General features: G+C 39.1%; 1 pseudogene; it reads left to right on the top strand.

Moving 5' to 3' along the window:
• The first annotated feature begins 2,123 nt into the window (after positions 1 to 2,123).
• LOC148732494 (uncharacterized) lies at positions 2,124 to 6,417 on the top strand (annotated as a pseudogene).
• Positions 6,418 to 22,447: the final 16,030 nt, after the last annotated feature.

The raw sequence follows: 22,447 nt of genomic DNA, 5'->3' as shown, positions 1-22,447 counted from the left end.
GGCGACTGTAAAAGCGTGGACAATCTGGAAATAGGAAAATGCACAGGAAAGTGCAAATTTAATTGAGGTCGAATAAAACTGTATCAGTTCTTGAATCACTATAAAGTTTACATGTTATTTTGGACGGAGGAGGCTACAGTAGATGGTTCCTGTCTTCAAAGTTTCATTTCATTTCCTCAGTAGAGTAGAAACTTGAAAGAAAACATCGAGTTTAGAAAAAAATTATAATAATCGCACCTGTTTTGAATTGATGAACATTTTGTATTTTGTGATTCTTTTACGTCTTCTCGCGATCGCACACAGGTATCTATGAAGGTTTCCTCGGTTACTGATGTATAATCTTCTCCTCATAAGCTCTTATATATCCTCCATAAACTAAAAATATCGAAATTTTCCCTTTCTGTAAACGATGAAATCTGCATCCTTTGGGTCCGTTTCAGATGGTGGCCGAGTTTTCGTCAATCCGGCAATTTTCGTGGCTGAATGCTTTTGAGAATAAATGCATCTGAATGTAGTGCATCTTAATGTTGATAGACATCAATGAAACCGAGCATAGGTGGGATTGGAATGTAGATAAAAATATTCTTTGAGAACGATCTTAAAAATGTTTTTTAAAATCTTATTCTAGTTAAGCGTTCTAAACCATACGGAAGATCAGTCTGCATTATACAATTTTATCCGCTACGGAAGCAACTAGTGATGCGAAAAAGATCATACTAGTTCCAGAAAAATGAGTTGCTCTATTTAGTCAGTGAACCGTAAGTGGTAAGCGAAGGTAAAAAATTAAAAGCATCATTGATTCGGATTTTAAGATTAAACTACAGATACTTATACATTAGAGTACCCAAGCGTGAGGACCAATATTGGCTCCAGTAATGTTTCATTGCAGAAGACCTTGCACAAAGTCCTTATCATTTAATTTATTTATGTGTGGCATACTATGATACTAAAGCACGTGTCTCCGATAATGACCTGAAGCATCTATGGTTAAGCTATTGGGCAAAGGAATACAGTTAAAAGTTTAGCAAGGAAGCCAGCGAACTACATCACATACAAGGGAGCTCCTTAGACCTTCATCAATCGTGCCTTAGGTATTAGAACAATATTATTTTTATGAGCTTCCATAAGATAAAAATAAATGGAAAGGCTAATGAACGTAGGTTGCCTCTTATAATTGGTCCTCGTATATTTCGTTTTTGTGTTAAACCAGTCAGTCGAATCATGAAAGTTAAAAGTTATTCGTAACTGTTGCTGATATTTAGCAATGAGTCTCTCGCTAAGATCTCATTTATTGTACCATTCAAAGACTGAATACCACACAAACTGTCGAAGAGGGGCAAAATTTTAGGAATTAAGAATGTTAAAAACGAATTTCCAACGACTAAACCTATCTCTACACCACTGAATGAGATCGTTTATTTCACCTCTTGCCCCATTTTCTTTCACCTGTTTCATCTCAAAACGGGAAGTAAATTCTTTAAAGATGTGTCTTCCTGTACTGCCACGGATAATGTGAAAACTGCCTCGAGCAAGTGCTGATACGCAACAATTATATGGTCAATATAAAATGAGGCGAGTTTCAGTTTTCTATCCAACGTAATCGTAAGAGAATTCAAAAGTAAATTCATCATCCAAAAGTGAGTGTGTGCTTTTACCTTAAAAATTTTTTTTAATGGCTTATCAGGATTCGGTGGGGTTCAACGACTGAAATATTTACAACTCGAGTAGAGTTAGAGAAGACACAGTCCTTAAAAGACCCTAAAACTGCACAAGAAAATGTGTGAAACTCAATTAACAAAAAAAAGTTTAGAAACTTTTGAAAATCAGTTAGTGATTATAGGGTAACATTTAGTTCTATATAAACCTTTTAAAAATATCATTGTCTGTAACAGACAGTGAGAGATCAATGACCTGTATTCAACTTTTAGAACTGTTCCGTTTCGAAAATGTTTGTTCAGGGATACTATTTCAATTAAAAGTCGTTTAACTATCAGAGGTGGGTGGCCAATGATTTTTAATAATCAAATGTACTTAAAGACGCTAAGATTACAGAATAAACACAGGATCATTTTAACATCAAAACTACCCATATAATAATATTTCTTATTTTTTTAGTTACTAAAATGGACGGTAGGAGGTAAGACTCATACAAATAATCACACGCCAAAGCCCGTAGGGCTCGTCAAAATACAAATAACGAGTAAAAATACTCAGCGATACTACACAACGAAAGGTCTAATAAGTTATTTATTATCCAACACGCCAAACTGTTATTTCAGTGCGGGCGAATTTCGCGGATATTTATTTACGAAGAGTGCGTGACAGAAGTATGCGAAGCGGAAAGGAATTGACGCGTTGTGTGGCTGTTTCTATTTTATTCGTTAAATGAAGAAATTTTCTGGTCGTCAAGCTGTGTTTCTTTGTTCGATTCATCAAGTAAACTTGGATCTATATTTGTCAGCCATTCTTCATCGTCGGAAGTATGATCCAAATTGTCCGCCACTTGTTTTTTTTTCGCTCCCGCGATGCGAGAAAACCTGTTTGACTGGTACTCTACGATAGACGAGTACAAATACCGGGTGGCATTTGTACTCGTCTGTGGCGTTATTTGTACTCGTCTAAGTGTAGTTGGATAATAATACATTTTATTCATGCACATCGTCATGATTCACCTAATTTCGTCAATGAGGACTGGGGTAATTCTCAAGGAAGCAATGAACCAGAACTCCCAGATGAGGATTTTGCTGAGAGACCACAAGAACAAAACGATTCAATGCTTCTCTCAGATAAATGTGCGTGCTCATTTATTGGCTTTTATTGTTCTTATTTTCCTGGCATTCTGGATTTTCTGTAACAGATTCAGCTACGGAGATGTCACTTAAATTTGCCAAACACTTTGTACAAGTTCAATAAAGATCTCGGGCTTTTGAACAGTGATGATTTCGTAAAGTATGTCGTCTGTCCAAAGTGCAAAACTTTGTATGGCTACAACGACTGTGTCAAGAATCATTTTGGGAGGCAAGTGTCAGCTCGCTGTACCTTTGTTCCCTGGTTTAGGCACCCCCATAGGTCAAGAAGAGGTGAGTCAACACCCAAGCTTTACACAATAACTAGGATTATTATTCCCTAAAATGTTTTTCATTTCTGAGTGGCTTACAATACAATGCTAATTCAAATTAACCAGCCAGCACTGATCCCCACTCCCCTTCAGAATTACTTGTTAACTTCCTTGGGTGTGTATTGATATTAGCTGGAACCAATTAATTAGAGTCACATGTAGATTTGATCAAGCAAATGAAAAATAATAAATAAATATAAACTTCAAATACACTTTAAAATAATAATAGTTTACAAATTTACTTGCATCTAGACCATTTGAAGGACAAGGTATTGTCCTTTTACTCAATTGGCTTTAACTTTATATATGTTCTGTTACTCAGGACCTTGTGATGAAGTACCCCTGAAGACTGTTCGCACTGGCACAAAGACTTTTCTGTACCCAAGGATGGTCTATTCATACAACTCTGTTATAAAGTTTATAAAGTCTTTGTAACAACTGCTGAGGAGACCTGGATTTTGGAACAAGTGTCAGGAGTGGAGAAAGCAGGAGTTACCTAACAATGTCATAACTGACATATACGAAGGAAATGTATCGAAGGAGCTATCATCAACTGGTTTTCTTTCGCATGTCAACAGCCTAGCTGTTATGCTAAATAATTTGGATATATCAACAAAGTTGAAATGGTAAATTGGCCTCGGTAACGATTACAAAAGCTGACGTTTCGAGCATTAGCCCTTCGTCGGAGCGAATGACGAAGGGCTAACAAAAATACCATTTCAAATTTGTTGATATATCCAAATTATTTCGTCACCCCCACCGATGCAGCCCCAAACAGTTTATTAAGAAACTATCAGCCTTTATTCATATGTTATGCTAAATGTTGATTGGTTTAGGCCACATAAACATTCTCCTGGATCTGTGGGAGTGATTTACCTAGTATTGCTCAATCTGACTCGCCATGAGAGGTACAAACTGGACAATATTATTGTCATGGGTATTTTACCTGGACCCTCAGAACCAAAACTAACTACTAACACTTTTCTTGAACCATTTGTCAAGGAATTATAGACACTCTGGGCTTGTAAATTTCGTTTCACTGTCTGTGGAAGTTTCTGTAAGCTGCTTATCAAAGTTGGTCTGATCTGTGTTTCATCAGACATCCCAGCCACAAGAAAAATTGGTGGATTTCTTGGTCACAAGGCATCTCAAGGATGTTCCTGCTGCAAGAAACACTTTATGTCTGGAGAGGGGTTTTGATAGAGAAACCTGGAAACCTAGAAACTCTTCAGAACACAAGAGAGCAGCAAAGCGTACACTGGAAGAAACCAGCCCTGCCGCACAACAAAGACTCTGTTCTGAGTTAGGAGCCAGGTGCTCAGTTTTACAAGAACTAGAGTACTTTGACTGTATACGCTATTTTGTGGTGGACCCAATGCATAATCTTTATCTTGGGACAGCTAAACACATGATGAAGAATGGGTGGTTGAATGAGAAAAATGAATTCCCTAGTGATAAGGACGTTCAAAGAATCCAAGAGCTGGTAGATTCTATGACAGTTCCTCAAGATATTGGTCGTATACCTGGAAAGATTTCATCAAGTTTCTCAGGATTCACAGAAGATCAATGGAAAAATTGGACATTAGTGTATTCATTGTTTGCTCTTAAAGGAATCCTACCTGAAGAGCACCTGCAGTGTTGGCGTTTCTTTGTCCTTTCCTGCAAGACTCTAGACAAGAGAGTTCTGATTGGCAATGATATTGAGATTCAGATACAATGAAATATATGAAGTTCATATATTTTGAACTGCGGTATTAGATACATATGATGCACGATCCTCGCAGTAGATAGCGCTATTTAAGCGATAGCGAAAATCAGACCTGAAAATTATCAGGCCTGTGCGGGATTCGAACCACTGACCTCTGCGATACTAGTGCAGCGCTCTACAAATTGAGCTAACAAGCTAACTGGGAGCAGGCCGTTGAGTTGATTCGTAATAAACCCGTGAAAGTGATAAATCAGATACAATGAAATATATGAAGTTCATATATTTTGAACTTTTTTTCAGGTCTGATTTTCGCTATTACTTAAATAGCGCCATCTACTGCGAGGATCGTGCATCATATGTATCTAATACCGCAGTTCAAAATATATGAACTTCATATATTTCAGTGTATCTGATTTATCACTTTCACGGGTTTATTACGGCCTGCTCCCAGTTGGCTTGTTAGTTCAATTGGTAGAGCGCTGCACTAGTATCGCAGAGGTCAGTGGTTCGAATCCCGTACAGGCCTGATTTTTTTCAGGTCTGATTTTCGCTATTGCTTAAATAGCGCTATCTACTGCGAGGATCGTGCATCATATGGATATTGAGATTGGAGACAAGTATCTAATGCAATTTTGCAAAACATTTGAGACATTGTATGGAAAGGATCTTGTCACTCCCAACATGCATCTACATGGCCATTTAAAGGAGTGCTTACTAGATTAAGGCCTATTTCATTCCTTCTGGTGTTTCAGTTATGAAAGGTTTAATAGTGTTCTGGGTTCTTATCAGACAAATAGCCGTTCAATTGAAATTCAGTTAAAGAGGAAGTTTTTATGCAAACTAAAGTGAAAGACTTCAGCTATCCTGAGATGTATCAGGATTCATTTATGGAGTTTTTTTACACTTACCCGGCAGAGTTCAGGGTCCGTCAAAGTTACTCAGGAGCCAATAGAGCAGTACTTAAGTCTTCAAGAGCACGGAGATGTATCAGTTCAGCATTTAAATCTTTGTGACTGGACTGCTGGAAAGAATTGTATTTTTCCAATTAGTGTCAACACCAAAAGATGGAACTCTAGACAAAAGATTTGTGAAGATTTGAGTGTGCTGAGATCAGTTTATCAAGAGCTTTTGGGATTTGATGATAGAACTATTATTGACATGCCCCACACTATCACAGAGTTCAAAGCTGTAAAAGTCGGGTCCGTGAGCTATGGTTCACTGCAATGCCAGAATTCAAGGAATGCTACTGTTCTAGCTAACTGGGCAGTACCTGATGGGTCACTTGCTTTTCCCACAGGATACAATGATACCAGACCAGGGCAAGTGTTAAAATTCTTCCACGATTGTTTCAAACTAAAATCAAAGTCAGCTGATTCACCTGACAAAAGATATGAATTTTACCTTGCTCAGGTGAACTGGTTTTCTAAACACCCTGAACGGTATGAATATGGACTTCCTGTTGAACTCTGGTGTAACACATTTGACTTATTTGGACCGGCATGTTTCTTTCCAATTCAGAGAATTTAAGTCAGTTTGTGCATCAGGAGAAACAACTTACAAGAGAGAAACTGTTCTTGCAATAACAAACTAAAAACAGTTGAACCTATACAATAATTCAAAACAATATTTATTGACAACTCCCCAAATGGGCTTTTCAGTGACAAGGACGATTAGACAATAGCAGCTGTAACAATAGAAAAAATGGTAATGGTTAAAAAGAGTGTGCTATATACATTATAAAATATCTATAAAATTCAGGTCAGTTTATTAGATGCACCATAATGCAATTGATCTTGGATCACTGATCCTGATCCCAAAATATTTCAAATAAGTCAACACTTACATTCTTAATAGTTCCTATAAAATTTGCTGTTTTCAAGAAAATCAGGCTAGAGGTTCTTGATCTGCTGAACTTCTAGAAAGATTTTACTCAGTAAAACATTAACATCATAATGAAATCCAGTCTTTGTTTCCAAACTATTTCATCCAACAATAATAATATTCTAAAGCAGATAATGTTTTCTGATTATTATAGGGAAAGAGGACTATGAGGAATTAAAGGAGTGTTTAGGCGAGACGTTCAAAGAAATTGAGGTAGTGAAATCAGAGGGTTTAGAGATTGATGGAGAGCCCTTCGATGTTGAATGGTGGGTAGCTAAACAAATATTTCTAGCAAAATCCAATCTCTTTTGTTGTAATTGATGAGGCTGAGTGCGTATGCCATAACAATGAATTTCCTCCTTTTGGTAAACAACCACCACTATTCATCTTCACTTTAGAAAATAATGGTTAAATATGTGTACAATAGCTTAGCCAATCAGATTGCAGCACTTGCATTAGTATGTAATAAGAACTAGACTTCTACTAAAAATAGACACATTTTCTTCATGTAAGCGAAATAGGCAACGTAGGATCCATGACAGTGCTCGACAATGAAGGAGCGATTACAGTAGCAAATGGACTACTCAAGTGACGCTCATATGGATTTTAATACAGCCTGTTTCGTAGACCAACAAAAATTGATCCACTCATCAGTTAAACTCCATACACACTGAGGCATCGTGACGGTTAACTCTAACTCAGCAACGTGATCACATGACATTGTTTAAAAAATTCAAATCTTGAAAACCGTGCGCGCGCCGATAATAGCGTTAAGAATACCTGAGAATATATTTTCGCCGATGTCTACAATTGGATATTATTTCACTTCGCTTGTTTAAAGAGGCTTCATGTGGATAAGACAAGATAAAAAATTTCTCAGTGAGGCATAAATTGCAACGTTTTGTGGCATTGGAATATGATCTAGCCCTAGCAATAATTTTCCATGAAATCGAATAGTCTTCCCTCTTCTCCTTTAGTTTCCACAGGTACTTGCTCAGCTCTGTGTCATTTCGCCGTCTCACGTGGTTGTCTCAGTGTGTATGGAGTTTAACTGATGAGTGGATCAACTTTTGTTGGTCTACGAAACAGGCTGTATTAAAATCCATATGTGCGTCACTTGAGTAGTCCATTTGCTACTATATATATATATATATATATATATATATATATATATATATATGGAGGGCCAGGTTTAAAAGCTAAAAAAAAAAAAATGCAGTGACATACAAAAAAGAAACCAAGATCTATGAATGGAATGACAAAAACTCATTGATATTTGAATAAATATATATGCCCACCACTCACAAAGCACAGGTAATCATTGTACACCAACAATCATTCGCCTTGTATTAATGTTAAATGTTTGTGCCATTCCATGATCCAAAAAATAAGCAAAAGAACATTAAAGTATAATGTACAAGTTTAGACAAACAGTTCACTTTCAATTTCTTGTTTCAGTTGAGGAGTGGCCAATTGAAACAGATCTAGCAGATTGTGAACGCCTAGCAAAAAATTCCACCACCGATGGTAGGAAAGGCTGCAAACAGCCCCCACCACTGAAAATACCTTTTCAGTTTGTTGTTGTGGATACACTCCATATGTTTCTACGCATTATGGGACGACTGTTTAATGAGTTGCTAAGCATGTGATTTTGGGATCATAGTCAGTATAATTATTACCAGCACACAATTCAGTTAGCATATTTTCCATTCATCATATTTTTTCTTTGTAATTTTTCAGGTTATTGAAGCAGTTGTGCTGACTGCTGAGATGGTTACAATAAAGGTAGAATTCAAATTTTTTGAGGAATTCAATCAGCTGTCAGAGATCTAGAATATGAAATAAAGTGGACAGTACTGGATAGAAAACAACTACAAATTGTACTAGAGAAGATAGACATCACGAGAATAATGGGAGCTGTTGGGAACGTAGATGCACTTACAACTCCATGCGAAAAGCAAATCTACATTGACGATCGGTTGTATAATAATAATAGTGGTTATTTACGAAATACCAAATCGAACTTTTTACAAGTATTGAACCCAATAAAAACCTATTTGATAGATTAAATTAACCATCTATGAATACTGTTGATTTTGCCTTTCGTTTTTTTTCAGTGGTCTAGAAAGAAACAACACGCACGTTGGCATGAGAAATGATGTACTTTCTTTCATTTCTCAGACTAAATGAAACAATGTTACTTTTGGATATTCTCCAAGGAGGTACTAATAATTGGTTTATCGGTTATCGGGCCAAAATAAATAAAAGCTTGCTTCTAATTTTTATTCTTCTACTTAAGAGTCCAAGAATAGCAATGGTTCACCCTTAATGGCCGACGTGATCTTTTTAAGGCTTACCGATTGAAATTTTACAGATTAATTGGACCATGGAGCCCCAATTGAGATTTTTTTTTTTTCGTTCTATTCCTTTCTTCATTCTCTTCGATTATCACTGCCATGCTTCTTTTTATCAGTACCAAACAAGGGCTTTTGTCCCCTCCGTAACCAAGCATAAAGGTAAGAACCCCACAGGATGCTATAGTTATTACTATCTTCTGTGAAACGCCATCAGTGCTAAAACTACAGATTGAAAGATTCGTTGAATTCCTGTTCCTAATGTTGCTCTGCGAATTTGCTCAACTTTCGCTAACTTTATTCAAACTAATAGCTCGTTTAAAACATGAACGTGAAATATGTAAATAATCGCCACCAACGCTATTCGTATGGGCACGTCGTATATCATCTCTTTTCAAAATTATTGTGAAAGTATATACGGGCTAGATGAAATCACTCCAAAACATATCAACTGAGAACAAACGAAATTTTGTCAAGAATCATACCGCCCAAGGTAGCCTTCAATTCTCATTTGAGTGTAATGGTTGATGCAATATTGTTTCGTCATTGTTGTTGCCTGGAGGTCCCATCTTTCTCCCACATACCTTGTCTGTTTCACTTTCTCTTTCGACGGTATTAGAACAGTAAAAAAAAAAAAAATGGAAATTCTCTCGAAACTTTAGCAGACTGTAGGAATGTCATAAATTCGGTCACTCACGTATCGAAACCGAATGGTATAGATTGAGCAATAGTTAATTGAGGATTGCGCAATTAACTCAGTGAGACTGTTTGACTATTTACAGAACTAAATGGAAAGGGACATCAACAACGTTTTAACGAGTGCGTAAATGAAAACCATATAGGCTGTTTTTGAGCCAATATAGGTCGAGGAAGTTATGAACTCTAGCTGAGACAGAGCCATATCATAAACTGAGAGTGTTTTGTTCAAGAAGGAAATTTTTTAAGCGAAGAGGTTTTCTGACTTCAGCTCGTTTTGGACAACGATTTCGGTTTATTTTTTAAATCAAGTCGCTGAGAGAATATTGAGAGAATATATTAGTCTTGATTTCCTTAATGAAGACCGATTAACTTGAAGAGTAAAGATTCTAAAGATTATAAAAAGGAAAACTCAGCGGTAATTGACAATTATTCAAGGAGGGCACCGCTAATATAATAAGATAAATAACCAACGAGGCACGTAGCGTCAATTTTGTTTTATTTATCCTAATTTGGAATACCCAAGTAGAAAAACTGTTTTGCTAAAATCGCACACAAAAGGTAACTCTGCCAGCTAGCTATTGTTTGGATAGATAACGACCGGAAGACAAAAGCAAACTGTTATCGCAACATATAATCAAATCATGTTACGAATTTGGTAAATAAAAACTTCTTAATTTTCCCGCTACATACATTGAAATATTTATACGCGGCTTTTTGGTGGAGATGCGAGTCGCATTCTCTCTAAGTTCTGCTATTTCTTTTGTTGCAAGCTTAGGGGCAAACCGTTTTGTTTTCGCCTTTGCTTCACGGCTCGCTCACAGAAATTTTTTACTCACTTTGCCGACAAATTCAAGGACCATACTTGTCGGGGCTAGGTTATGAGCTGTAACCTTGGTCACAAGCTCATAATATGGCTCTGTTCAGCTAATCAGTAGAAGGCTAGGAATTTAATAGTGGTGCTCCAGTTTTATTGAAACATTTTATTAACGTTTCGCCTGGTTTATGCTTTTTACAAGGAGGTTTTGTAAACAGTTTTGTGTCGATTGCGTCCAGTTCTGACGTCTAATTAATCGCCTAGGCTACAGATGTGAAATTGTTACAGCAGAATATATATTTCCTAATGGGAATGTTTAAAAATTTAAGTTAAAAATAGGTCCAAATAGAGTAACGCGTCGTGACTTCTGAAGAAAACTTAATCTGACTAAATTACGTTGCTAAGGTTAACTTTGAAACGCCCACTCCTGACAACGTGCTTTCGGAAGCTTTGGCCACTGTTTGCCAAAGTCTGGTGTAGTTACGAAAATAATGTCTAAGTATATGGCGTAATACGCACTTACGTTTAAATAGGGTAAAAAGGGCGACTGGCGTCGGTCGGGGATCTACGAATTAATCAAAGAAATTATTTCTAATAATAAATGATATCTTTCGTTATTAACATAGAAAACAGAGTTCCCTTAAAGGTATTGTTATGGTATTCCTAATGGAAAAGGAAAAAGTCACGATACGGTAAATTGCCCGTGAAATTGAAATGTTAGCAAGACTGAAATTTATCGTTTTCCACTGAGGCATGCTTCTACTGAATTTAATATTTTAAAGAACAAAAAACTTTCGCTAACTCAACAAAAAAGGCGTTTAGACCCCCGTGAACTTATGCTGGGCTCTCAGCATTTTAAAGATAACGTGCTTTAAAATAGAAGTCCAAAGATCTTTAATGAGTCCCTTGATAGGAACAAAACACACCTAAGTTCCCCTCTACTAACTATGGTCAGCTACATACCAATTAATTGGCGGCACACTTTAAATAAACAGACAACATACATCAGAAAACTAGCGGCATACTTCAAGCAACTACGGACTTGTAATTTTATGAAAAGTGCTCATGCCGCTCTCACTCTCACGCGTAGTTAAGTGCTGCTTAAACTCACCAGTGACTCATCAAAGAGCAAAGGAGACCGCTTCACCGCTTTGTCCAGCCAAATTAACTATTTCTGCTATTCAAAAGGTTCTCTACAAAATTTGGACACATAAATTTTGCTTTTGTTCAGAAATAGATTTTTTGGCAGTGAGTTTAGCCTTGCTTCAATTAGCAACTCACTGGTAGAAGCTTTGAAGCAGGAGATTACGATGACAAAATAGACTACTATCCGTTTAACATTTCACTGTAAAAACAAACAGCGCCCTCGATTTGTTTCTCTCTTCAATAGGGTTACGATTTTCTTTGATTTGTTCATCGGAATTTTTCTGTTTTGCAGCAAAGTTGGTAAATACCTCTCCTTTTTTAGAGACAAACTCAGCATTACCGAATAAGTATCAGTGTATTCGTAAGTTCATTTTCTTGTTTATTTTCTCTTCTTTTTCTTATTTATAGTTGTTTGTTCATTTATATTTGTAGTGCGTAAATGTTTTCATCTTAACTGTTACTTTTCTTCCGGCGAAAACGTTATGCGAGCAAGAGCGACGACAAAATGACAGAAAAATCTTGGGAATGTTCAGGGTGAGCTGTTTATCTCACAATCATAACGATAGCGATAAGTGAATGAAGAAAAGGCTCTATGCAAGTGTTGAAGCGTTAAGGCTGGTAGACGGTTTCTTTAATTTAAAACTATGCCAGGGTTGAATCATCGTGGCACATAAAACGTGACCGTTATAGTTGTATCAAGGTATCAAGATCCTTTGTCAATTTTAATGAAACAATCTGTTTAGAATTCCTTCGACTTGCGCATCTCACGCAATGGTCGATGTAATAGCATCCCAATCAGCATTATTCTTTATAGCAAGTGAGTCATGATCAGATTTCAGAGACGTTTATCGGGTTGTTGCTGTCTTCTCAATTTCGAGTTACCGAAGTAATTATGCTGCCAAGTACACGCCATTGTCGGTAATAAAAGTGAAAAAAAAAAAAAAGATGAAATGACGTGTTTTTCTCCCTTTAGCCGGACTAGCTGAAAAAAAGAGAGAGACATTCTTCTTGGTTACATATTCAGTACTCCAAATGTACGTCTAACCGCAGGAATGTTGGTCGCATATTGGACGCTTATAGTTAGGCTACAAAACAGGAGGCTCAACCAGCAAAAAAAATCGCAGCCAATGCCTTTGACTCCACGGGTGCAGTTCATTTGCACATAGTTCAATGTCATCTCACTACATCACGAAAAATTTGTTTTAGCCTCTAAGTTTAACTTAAGTCGATAACTCTGTTCCTCTTTTAGTGGGCACTTGAGTTTAATTATGCGTCACTGGCTCTTGTTTTCTTTGAATCCTTGCGGAGCACAGGTTTGATGTAAAGTAACTACCACGGGGGAACCCCTTATTCCTGTTTCAACGTAGCTTATGCTCTAAGGAGTCCTCAAACTGAGCAAATACGCAATAACACCGGAAGTTGTGAACATTATTTTAATTTCTATTTTGGAATATGTGCTCTGAGTTTCTCAGAGGTTTTTATTTTCTCTGCTTCTTCTTTTCATGAAGAATATTTTCATCGAAAAATAATCTACTAACTCCGTAGGAACGAAAAGACATCGCGTGAGTGTCTTGCTTAGTCATGGTTTCGGTAGTTTTGATTCGAAACCGTCAGATGAAGCAATTCTTCCGCTGTCTCTATAGTTACAAACCTGCTGAGCCAGTGAATTCTTCTTTCGGCCAAAAGATATAGTTTAAAAATACCGTATAAATCATGAAAGAAAGACAAAGTACTTTATGCACCAATATCAGCCAAAATTTGAAATAAATTTCCAGTCGCTGGCCACAGCTTTCATTGAATCGATCGTCGACAACTTGGTGTCGTCAACGAGCAGTTACCCAAAAGCTTTAAATGATGTCCTTTAAAGCAATTTTCTTGGGAAGTTTAGAATTTAATTTGGATTTGTACCTTTCTTTGAACTAAATAATTCACGCTGAATGTAGATTGCATTTTCATATTTTCACTCCTTCGTCCTTGTACCGCAATTGCTTCAATTTATTGACAAATTTATGACTCGAAGCTTTAGCTACGCTTGTCTAAAACTCAGTGAGAAGCGATTATGTTGCACCTCCTGTTATTTAATGATAGCTTTTCGCTAGAGGCTGTAAAGTTTATCCAATTCATTGATTTGACCTGGCGTGAGATTAAGGTATTTGGAACATTTCTATCAAATGCTCACACTGCGACATCATTTCCTTTCGCATCGCATCCTCCATGAGCAGATTAAAATGAATGTATTTTTCCATTGATTTGATGTCAAATTTTTCGTAAATTTGGTAGAAGTAAACAAATCTGTTAAACAGCAAACTTTTTTTAAAGCAGGGTCTCTAGATTACGCACAAAAGCATTCCCCCTTAAATATTTGCGTTTGTGTTTAGTAGGGTGGGAAAACATACACAGCCACAACGACAAACACAGATATATGTTATTTATATTTGGAGGAATTGAATTAACTGAGAAAAACTTCTTGAGTTTTACAGCCAAAACATGTTACGGAAAAAGTGATAATATTCGAGGTTTTTCATTAACATTCCACTTTATATGAACTCTTCGCTTGACTCTGAAGATAAATTCCACATCCAGGCGATTATCGAAGTGTTTGTCACTTCCTACTACTATTCTTGTTCAGGACTACTCTTGCTAGAGATCACATAATGCGCTAAAATGCAGATTTTCATTTACTCATTTACAGGTTGTCTTGGGGATGCTTTTGACCAGCACTTGTCCTGTAATGTCACTAAATAGAAAACAAAGGTTTAAAATCTGGAAAGCCGGCCTTGCGAACTGTCTCCAGAGAGTCGGTGCAGGTACCATGCAACGCCCAAACCCGTTATTGGGAAATGACGTTCTGCGCTTGATCCACAGCAATGGTTACCTGATCGTGCCGCGATCAAATCCTCCAACACCACAACAAATTAATATACCAGATTTATCAAAGACACCTGGCAGGAACACAAGAGGCCTCCACGGCTCCGCCAAGCAGCCTGGTTCCCGTAGATGTCCATTCAACATTACAGTTGTTGATTTTGAAAACACCGTTCCGAGGCATCTGAGCGAAGCCTCTTGCCACGGTTGCGATGCCCACTGTAAGCCCGTGATGTACACGCACCAGGTGTTATTTAAAAAATGCGGGAACTATTGGATTTGGACACAGAAGACGTTGGCAGTTGCCTATGTCTGGAAAATAGACGATTAATGATGGAATTTCTAAGCAACTCTACGCTGCTTCATACATCATTCAGCACACTTTCTTCTTATTTGTTAAAACAGAAAATTTCCACCGATCAAAAGGTCAGGGTATCACTGATGAAATAAATGTTCGGTAATCGCGGCAACTGTATGTCTAGTAAGCTTTGTTAAGGTTAGTCACCATTTTATAAATGCTGCTAATCTGTTCAGTGACATCATGATCATGAAATTATTCAATTTATACCGGTATTGATTTATGTGCAGGGAAGTTCTTGCAAACTACTTATCGTTTATATTCTATCATTTCTAGCTCATTTATCGACCAATCATCCATTTAGTAATTGAAAAAATATATATCCATGGTAACTGATTCGCAGAGTAAATTTCAACAGAGGTGGCATAATTGCTTCATGCACTGTAATTGCTCTCTAGTTTGCAGGGAAGCTCCAAATGTAAGCCTGCTCAAAAGGTTATGTCCGACTACTCTCCTTAAAATGATCTCAAGCCACTAAAAATCAAGTTTTGTAAACGCTGCACTTTCAGGGACCTTCTTGCAGACTAGTTCTTGTTTATTTTCTATCATTTCTAGTTCATTTATGGACCCATGATATTTTGAGGTAAATTTACAATCAGAAAAGATGTCCTGTGATTCAGCGCAAACAAGAATTTCTCTCGAGATCATTGGCTATGCTTTAAAATTTTTTTTTTCACTTTCACCAACCACATTTAAGTTGTAACCAGGAATCTTAACTCCAACCTCCTGAACCCTTCGTCCTCCAAGAGTAACCAGCATCTAATTTCTCCTTTCAATATCACGCCTGAATCACACATTAAGGTCACGAGAATAAAGGAAATGATCACCAACTGAAGAAGCTATTGATCTGTTTGTACTGTTGTCAAAACTTTAAACGCTCTCTTCTTTGAAATCCCTCATTTATCTTGACTGAGAAATGTCAACTACTACTGCACTGACTGCACCTATTACAAAAAGAATAAAGGCTGATAGTTTCGAAAGAAACTGTTTGGGGCTGCGTCGGTGGGAGTAACGAAATAATTTGGATAAATCAACAAAGTTGAAATGGTAAATTGGTCACCGTAGCGATTACAAAAGCTGACGTTTCGAGCGTTAGCCCTTCGTCGGAGCGAATAGAGGAATTGTGTGTTGTGTGTGCTTTTAAAGGCAGAAAATGGAGCTACGTTATTGGTGGGAACATGGCAACGAGAAAAACATGAAAAAATTAGTGGAATGAAAAGCGTTCGTTGATCCCTGTGGGATTTAGACTGCCGGTTTGAAAGATGAGCTTTTGTTCAAGAGTTTTACGGCTTTCCGTGCTACCTAAGTGTAAGGAAAGACCGCAGATTTCCATATGTTACTTAGAATGATTAGGTAAATTAAAATGTCTAGCGACTGGTTTCGATGTGTCCTTGTCATTCTTTTCCACGTCTCGAAGGTGTTCTCGGAATCGGTCACCTAGTCTTCAGCCTGTTTCGCCGATGTATATCTTTTTACAATAAGTGCAAGTTATGCAATAGATTACATTGGCGGAGGTGCACGTGAAGGGACCTAGCTATGCCAATCTTTTTGTAGGTTTTGTCGAACATCAATTTTTCAGCCAATATAACGGGTCCAAACCTGAGCTCTACGGTCGCTACGTCGACGACTGTATCGGCGCTACCTCCTCTACCAGAGAGGAGCTCTCTCAATTCATAACCGCAGTCAATTCTTTTTGTTATAGTGTTAATGAACTAGGGTTTAATTAATGTTATAGTGTTAATGAAGTAGGATTTAAATAATAGGAACCATCACTAGGTGTAAGATACATGACATGAGAGGTCCCAGAGAGTAAACATATATAGCTAAGTTGCATGCATATTGAGGTTGTGATATATTGTGTAACTCTAGTTTAGGTAGTGATTATTAAAGTTCGGTCGGCCGTTTTAACCAGGGATTGGCGTCACTTTTCTGCAGTAAGACACAACAACTGGCGACGAGGATGGCTGAAGGAGAAGAACCGACGAATCCGACGGCACAACATATGGTGGTAGTGAATTCGCTCATCGGTCGAGTTGAGGAGTTTGTACCGGGCTCAGACTGGAAGCATTATGTCGAGCGAATGGAAATGTTCTTCGAGGTCAACAATGTGTTGGAAGAAAAAAAGGTACCAACAATACTTACTTTAATGGGTAATAAGATGTATGCGTTACTTAGAAGCATTGTATCTCCAAGAAGGCCGAAAGATTTGTCTTTTGCGGAAATTGTGGATAATTTGGCCAAGCACCTGGATCCGAAGCCGATAGTCATAGCCGAGCGTTTCAAGTTCCACAAGGCGGAACAGCAAGAGTCGGAAGCAATAAGAGATTTCGTTGCTAGATTGAAAAAGTTGGCTGAGACTTGTGAGTTTGGCGGTTATCGCGAAGAGGCGATTCGGGATCGATTCGTATGTGGTTTAAAGGAGCGAACGATTCAACGCAAGTTACTCGCGGTAGCGGACTTAACTTTACAAACGGCTGTCGAGAGGGCGTGTGCTGCGGAACTGACCGAGAAGGAAACCACTGCATTGCATGGAGGAAGTGTGGAAGAAGTAAAAAAAGTGGCAGCTACATTTCCTGAGTGCTTTCGTTGTGGAAAAGTCAATCACTCGTCGGACATGTCTTTCTTTCGCAATTCCAAGTGTCATGGTTGTCAAAAGGTGGGTCACATTGTGAAGAAATGTCCTGAGAAGGAGCAAAAACCTGAAAATGGGAAGAAAAAGTGGAACGCAAAGTCGAAATTTGGGAAAAAAAAGAAGAAACAGCAGAAGGTTCGTTTCGTCGAAGATATGGCAGTCAGACAATCAGTGAGCAGAAGTGATTGGCCCATTTTTACAGTCTCAGACTCCCGTGGAACACGTAAAGAGTTTATTGTACCAGTAGCAATCAATGGGAAAACTGTGGACATGGAACTTGACACTGGAGCTTCTGTAACTATTATTCCCAAGAGTATTTGGACTGATGTTCTCGCGTCAAAACCTGTGGAACGCACAGACGTGAAACTAAGAAGTTATTCTGGTCACGAAATTCCTGTTATTGGAGAAGCTAGAGTTCAAGTTGCATACCGCGATCAAGAAGCAGTATTACCGGTTGTTATCACAGGAAATGATGGTCCAGTGTTAATGGGTCGCGATTGGCTGTCCGTGTTGAAGTTGGACTGGGGACAGATCAAGCAGATTTCCTTAGAATCGGTTAACCAGTTGGACTCGCTTCGAACGAAGTATTCATCGTTATTTGATGGTAATCTGGGAACCATTAAAGGAGTTACTGCACATTTGAAGCTTAAAGAAAACGCAGTGCCGCAGTTCTTTAAACCCAGACCAGTACCGTTCGCGTTAAAAGAGAAGATTGCTGACGAACTTCAAAGACTGGAAAAGATCGGTGTGCTGGAAAAAGTGGATTTTTCGGATTGGGCCACGCCCATTGTCCCCGTGCTGAAACCTGACGGCAGTGTTCGAATCTGTGGTGATTACAAGGTAACGATAAACCCTGTTTTGGATGTACCAGAACACCCAATGCCTACGGCTGATGACCTGTTCACCCAGTTAAATGGAGGGGAAAAGTTTACCAAGCTGGACTTGTCTTCAGCGTACCAGCAAGTGCTTTTGGATGAGGAATCGAGGCAGTACGTAACGATCAATACTCACCTTGGCCTATTCCGATACACCCGTCTTCCCTTTGGTGTAGCGTCTAGTCCTGCAATTTTTCAGAAGATAATGGATTCAGTCATCACTGGTCTTCAGGGTGTTGGTGGTATTCTCGATGATCTCAGTATCACTGGCTCAAATGATGAAGCACATTTTCGCAATCTGGAAGGCGCTTTGGAGCGAATGAGCTGCATGGGAATAAAGTTGAAGAAAGAAAAGTGTGTGTTTATGAAGCCATCAGTAGAATACTTCGCTTTCGTGGTGGATCGTGATGGTATTCACCCATCTCCTCGTAAGGTTCAAGCTATTCAAGAGGTGCCAGTACCGGGGAACCCAACGGAACTCAAATCCTTTCTGGGATTGATTAATTACTATCGCAGATTTATTCCTGACATGGCTACCCTGGCTCAGCCCTTGAATCGTTTATTAGTGGAGAACATTCCGTGGAAATGGTCAAAACAATGTCAAGAAGAATTTCAGAAGCTGAAAGGCTTTTTGCAATCTGCACCTTTGCTGGCACATTACGATACAAAGAAGCCGGTGCGACTGGCAGTTGATTCATCGTTTTTTGGATTAGGAGCTGTGTTGTCACACATTTCTGAGGATGGCGAAGAGAAGCCGATAGCTTTTGCATCCCGTACTCTTTCCTCGAGTGAACAGAACTATTCAATGATTGAAAAGGAGGCTTTGGCAATTATCTTTGGTGTAAAAAAGTTTCACCAGTACCTGTTTGGTCGACGATTTACTTTGCTGACAGATCACCAACCCCTAACCTACATCCTTGGTCCGAAACGTGGGATTCCAGTCCTTGCCGCGTCTCGCCTACAGCGATGGTCCATTCAACTGGCAGCTTACACTTATGACATTGAATATCGTGCGTCTAAGAACCATGGAAATGCAGACGCATTGTCTCGCTTGCCTAGGAAAACCATTGAAGAAGCTGACGACTGGTCGATAGAGGGAGATCAAGTCAACAAAGTTCAAATTGAAGGTACACCCATTACAGCAACCAGAATCAGAGAGGCTACAAGAAGTGATCCCATTCTGTCACGTGTCTTACATTACGCATTGCATGGTTGGCCAGCAGAAGAGAATACGCCAGAGGAACTCAGATTTTATCGCGCCAAACGTGAAGAGTTTACAGTTGAGGATGGTTGTTTGTTGCGTGGTACAAGAGTAGTGATACCCTCTAGATATCGACAGGAGGTGCTGTCTGAATTACATCTGAACCACCCAGGAATGGTGCGAATGAAGTCTTTGGCACGATTGCATGTCTGGTGGCCAAACCTGGACAGTGACATCGAACAGACCGTGAGAGATTGCATTGATTGTCAAGCCAACCGTTGTAGGGCGCCTTTTAAGGTGGTCAACCCATGGATCTGGCCTACTCGCCCGTGGCAGCGTTTACATGTGGATTTTGCTGGACCATTCAATGGAGGAATGTTTCTTATTGTGGTTGATGCCAAGTCTAAGTGGATGGAAGTGATTCAAATGTCCTCCACCAGTGCCTGCGCCACAATTGGAGCTCTACGCGGCTTGTTTGCTACGCATGGCTTGCCGGAGGAGATAGTGGCCGACAATGGTCCGCAGTTTGTCGCAGGGGAAATGAAAGATTTCTTAACTTCAAATGGTGTTCGCCTGTGTTTGTCGTCACCATATCATCCTGCATCCAATGGTGAAGCTGAACGTGCAGTTCGGACATTTAAGGAAGCCATGAGAGTCATGAAGAATGAACCGGGTACCCAAACGCAGAAATTGGCTCGATTCCTTTTGAGCTACCGAACCACGCCCCATACCGCCACTGGGTGTCCACCAGCAGAAATTTTGATGGGTCGCAGATTGAGAACAAGGCTTAAGTTGCTTAGACCCGACTTGTCTGCACGGATGGAAAAAAAGTCGAGGAGGATAAATCCCATGGTTCGACGCGGTTTTGAGATTGGTGAACCTGTCATGGTGAAGGATTATCGTAATCGTGGATCCGCTTGGACTAAGGGGGTTGTTCAAGATCGACTGGGTCCGGTCACATACCGAGTGCAAGTTGAAAAGTTGCTCTGGAAAAGACATGTCGATCAGTTGCGAGAACTAGCTGGCTCAAAGGTAGCCGATGTTCAGCCGAATAGCTGTGAATTACCAGAGATCGGTCTGCCTGAGAAGGTAGATGCAAGTGTGTCTGTTACAAATCAAGACCTATCGCCCCAACAACAGTCTATGCCGAATGAGAAGTCTACCAAGCCCTCGGTTGAAGTCGCATCACCTGGACAGAGTATTACACTAGAAGATGTTACGCATAATACTGTTCCTGAAGAGCCCAGACGTCGTTCATCTAGAATTCGATCGAAACCTAAACGTTTAATTGAAGAGATGTAGTTGAACATTGAACTCTCAGTAGAACACTCTCAATTACGGCAATTACACGTTTCGGAATAGTTTTCGCTTCGTTTCTTGCGCTTTGCTTATTTTTCTGTTAATTTAATTTGTAGTTTAAGCGGGAGGAGATGTTATAGTGTTAATGAACTAGGGTTTAATTAATGTTATAGTGTTAATGAAGTAGGATTTAAATAATAGGAACCATCACTAGGTGTAAGATACATGACATAAGAGGTCCCAGAGAGTAAACATATATAGCTAAGTTGCATGCATATTGAGGTTGTGATATATTGTGTAACTCTAGTTTAGGTAGTGATTATTAAAGTTCGGTCGGCCGTTTTAACCAGGGATTGGCGTCACTTTTCTGCAGTAAGACACAACACTTTTCACCCGGCCCTGAAATATACCTGGCAAATTTCTGAAAATTCTTTATCCTTTTTAGACATCAAAGTTTCAATTGAAGGTAACGGTTTATGCACTAGTGTGTATTACAAACCTACAGACTCGCATAATTACTTGTTATATTCTCCTTCGCATCCATCTCACGTTAAGAATTCCATTCCTATTTCTCAGTTTCTAAGACTTCGTCGTTTATGTAGTGATGACTCTGATTTCCACCACAAATCAGAGTCAATGTGCCAGTTTTTCGATAAACGTGGTTACCCTGTTTCTGTCGTTCAAGCGGGTTACCACCGCGCCCAACTTATTGATCGACATTCAGCACTACAAACGTCGCACAAGGAAGATTCCGACCGCATTCCATTCACTCTCACGTTCAACCACCCTCACAATCACTCAGTTAAATCCATCATTCTTAAAAACTTTAGATTACCTCAAAACGATTCAGAGACAAGCACTATCTGTTCGCAGCCTCCGCTCGTTTCATTCAAACGCGACTAAAACATAGGCAATTTTTTGGTCAGAAGTTCTTCTCAGACTAATGACCAACCAGGCACTTTTAAATGCGCTCGTGCACGATGCAAAACGTGTCCTTTCATTCACAATAATTTGGATATATCAACAAAGTTGAAATGGTAAATTGGCCACCGTAATGATTACAAAGGCTGAAGTTTCGAGCGTTAGCCCTTCGTCGGAGCGAAACGACGAAGGGCTCCGACGAAGGGCTAACGCTCGAAACGTCAGGTTTTGTAATCATTACGGTGGCCAATTTACCATTTCAACTTTGTTGATATATCCAAATTATTTCGTTACTGCCACCGACGCAGCCCCAAACAATTTCTTTCGAAACTATCAGCCTCTTTCATTCACAACACTGATAAAATATCGGGACCTAAACGATCCATTAAGATCAGCGATCACTTCACGTGCACCTCCGCCAATGCAATCTATTGCATAACTTGCACTTATTGCAAAAAGATATACATCGGTGAAACAGGCAGAAGACTAGGTGACCGATTCCGAGAATACCTTCGAGACGTGGAAAAGAATGACAAGGACACGTCGAAACCAGTCGCCAGACATTTTAATTTACCT

This window comes from Stylophora pistillata, chromosome 4 (genome assembly GCF_964205215.1).
Source record: "Stylophora pistillata chromosome 4, jaStyPist1.2, whole genome shotgun sequence".
Lineage (NCBI taxonomy): Eukaryota > Metazoa > Cnidaria > Anthozoa > Scleractinia > Pocilloporidae > Stylophora > Stylophora pistillata.
The sequence above is the reverse complement of the archived record's forward strand: the minus strand, read 5'-3'. Positions and strand labels throughout refer to the sequence as shown.